This window comes from Rhinichthys klamathensis, unplaced genomic scaffold, assembly GCF_029890125.1.
Source record: "Rhinichthys klamathensis goyatoka isolate OS25496 unplaced genomic scaffold, OSU_Roscu_1.1 h1tg000057l_1, whole genome shotgun sequence".
Taxonomy (NCBI): Eukaryota; Metazoa; Chordata; class Actinopteri; order Cypriniformes; family Leuciscidae; genus Rhinichthys; species Rhinichthys klamathensis.
The window spans coordinates 107501-111035 of NW_026606602.1; positions in this window are offsets into that span (position 1 = coordinate 107501).

Sequence of the window (3535 nt, forward strand, 5' to 3'; positions counted from 1 at the left end):
TGCTAAGACAGCTTTACTTATTAACATACTCTGCTCCTACTTGAAGAAAAGTTGCCTCAGCTGTGTGCTAGAACCTTCTGCATTTTTCACCTGTTCTAATTGATGACAGAAGAGCACTTCAAGTGTGCCTAAACGCATGTCAATTTGAAAACAGTAGAGTATGGCAAGTCTGTTGCCAGGAGCAGAGTGGCGCAGCGGAAGCGTGCTGGGCCCATAACCCAGAGGTCGATGGATCGAAACCATCCTCTGCTAAGACAGCTTTACTTATAAACATACTCTGCTCCTACTTGAAGAAAAGTTGCCTCAGCTGTGTGCTAGAACCTTCTGCATTTTTCACCTGTTCTAATTGATGACAGAAGAGCACTTCAAGTGTGCCTAAACGCATGTCAATTTGAAAACAGTAGAGTATGGCAAGTCTGTTGTCAGGAGCAGAGTGGCGGAGCGGAAGCGTGCTGGGCCCATAACCCAGAGGTCGATGGATCGAAACCATCCTCTGCTAAGACAGCTTTACTTATAAACATACTCTGCTCCTACTTGAAGAAAAGTTGCCTCAGCTGTGTGCTAGAACCTTCTGCATTTTTCACCTGTTCTAATTGATGACAGAAGAGCACTTCAAGTGTGCCTAAACGCATGTCAATTTGAAAACAGTAGAGTATGGCAAGTCTGTTGTCAGGAGCAGAGTGGCGGAGCGGAAGCGTTCTGGGCCCATAACCCAGAGGTCGATGGATCGAAACCATCCTCTGCTAAGACAGCTTTTCTTATAAACATACTCTGCTCCTACTTGAAGAAAAGCTGTCACATCTTTGTGCTAAAACCCTTTGTTGTTTTCACCTGATCACATTTATGACAGAGGCACTTCGTGTGCACTTCATGTGTGCCTAAACGCAAGCCCTTTTGAAAACACCTGTGAATGGGAGCTCTTCTATGGCGAGCAGAGTGGCGCAGCGGAAGCGTGCTGGGCCCATAACCCAGAGGTCGATGGATCGAAACCGTCCTCTGCTAAGGCTTCTTCAGGTATGTCCATGTTTTATCCCAAATAAAGAGCAACTTCCACATCCCGCTTGTTCATTCAGAAAATCTGTGGGTGCTTCTCAATATCCCTCCTCGTCTCCTCGCTCCTCCGTCCTCCATCCTATGACCCGGAAACCAATCGAGCTCAGCCATCTTGAAGGACATCTCAATTCTCTAATTGCACCGCGAGGAGGCGAGGATCGAGGAGTGAGGAGGCTTCCAGAGGAGCTATGAGCGAGGATACACAGGTGTACCCTTTTCGGAAGAGTTTTATCGACTAAACATGACGCACGTATCAATTCTCCTCCCCCTTCACATCTGTCACAATCATTTGAATTTATACTTTACTTTTGTAGTTTACATAAACCACACAACTCACATATTTCAACAAGGTATCTTGCTTTATTATTATTTATTATGAATTTCTTAACCTCTTAACCAGCGCCCCATTTTTTGAGAATTTTCTGAAAATGACATACCCAAATACAAATGTCTGTAGCTCTTAAACCCTATGGTCCACATTCATAACTCTGATCTTTTTTTAAACTAGACACTTGAAACTTTGTTACCCAAGAGTCATTATTACTCAAAGTAGCATAGGAACAGAGTAAAACAAGGTAAAATTTACATGAATGTGACTCACGATTTCTTTTAATTAACTTCACTTAGGGAAAAAATGATCAGACTTTTATGTTAAGGGCCTGAAAACACCATAAAGATAAAATTGAATGTCTGACCATGTTTAGATTCAAATTTGAGGATGATACTCCCAAAAATGTAGCTTCTGTAAGCTTTTATTCAAGAAAAGTATAGGCGTCCTTTCCAAAATGCAATTTGGAGACTCCAAATGGACACCTGGCACCCAAACACTTTACATAGGGAGTAAACACTATAGGTCTGCAACAACAATTCAGAACTGTTATGCCCTTCAAACCACACAAGAAAAAAACGATTTCAGCACAACATTTGAACATTTTACCAAAATTATCTTTATTTTGAACAATTCTAATAGCAAAAACAGTGATTTCTCACTACATGTATAGACATTGCAGAAGTGTTCATTTTCCAACTAATGTATAAAATATATAAAAAGAAAAACATAAATGTTTTAGAACATTTGTAATTACAAACGTGGTTTTTACCCAAATAAATTGCAATAAACTGATACTTATAATGAATATCCTATTACTTCCTGTTGCTCTTCGTCATTTTCTGCAAAAAAACCTTCAAATCTCTTCTGTAGTCGACGATCCATGATACAGATGCTCAGATATAAGCTTTAGAGTAAATCCGTGCATTTATGCAAGCTCCATGTGTCAAAACATCGCGTTTATGTGTCTGTTTACATTCTGGTCGGCTTACTATGTGTGTGCGTGCTGCGCGCGTGGCGAAAGCGCACATGTGAATGAAAACTTTGCGCAGTTGAATTTGACGAATGTGCTTGCATGAACTGTCTATCACTGCAATCGATTTTAGTTGGCTAATACTCCCATCAATCAAAACGTAGCTCAAAGGACATTGGATAGCATTATCCAGGCTTTTATCCAGTCGAAAGCCCAGCTGCGCGATGGACAGCGCGCTCAGCCTGTCAGGGACTCTCTTACTGTTTTGGTCTGTAACAGAGCCTGTGATTGAAGGACAGAGAAGTAGGATGTATCATTCGATCCGGAAGAGTCTAAACTGCGGGGGTGAGATGGCTTTTGAGTGTTGGAATATGGATTAGAATCGATATTTCTTTGAAAATGAACATGATGCGAACTCTATCTCGAAATTTTGAAGAGTGGACCCTTACATTGAAATGTATGCTGTTGTTTCTTGGATTCTTCCGAACTGATCTGAACCATACGAGATGAAAGATGAGTATAGCGGTTCATTTTTCTCATTTTCAAATGAGCAGTCCTTTTGCATTTTATTTAACCCTTTCCTCTCTGGTGTATTGATTGCAAAAACAAGTCTAGAACATGGTTCTTGAGTGTTTTAGCTTTCAAATGATGCATAGTTTATGATAGTCAGATGAATATTTGTTATAAAACAAAGCTTAAAAAAGGTAATAAAAGTATAGCCACGCCCTCGACGGCCCGCTCGCGGGCCGATGCGGGTTAAGAAGTTAAATAAACTAACTTTAACAACATAAGGGCAGATCCTTTGAGCACTGCCGATGACGCAGTGAAGTGACGCTCGAGTGATCAAGTATTCCAATGTATTAAAAAAGCTTTCATTCAATTCCTCCGTCCTCGTTTTTTTCCCTTGCAGCCTTCCCTCGCGTCCTACAGGGGGTGGAGCTGAGACGCGAGGAAAGGAAGCGAGGAAAGGAAACGAGGATGCACAAATAAGAAGTGAGAAGCACCCTGTGTGTTTGTGTGTGTATGCCCTGTTCTAACGCCTCATTGACTAAGCCACCTGAATGAGATGGACAATTAGTAGGGCAAGCGAGTCATGCCCCAGTGGCCTATGGAAGTAGTCGTTCATCCGGATTACTTTGTGTGCTGGCCTTGTTTAAATGCCAATGCTGTTGTTGTCACTG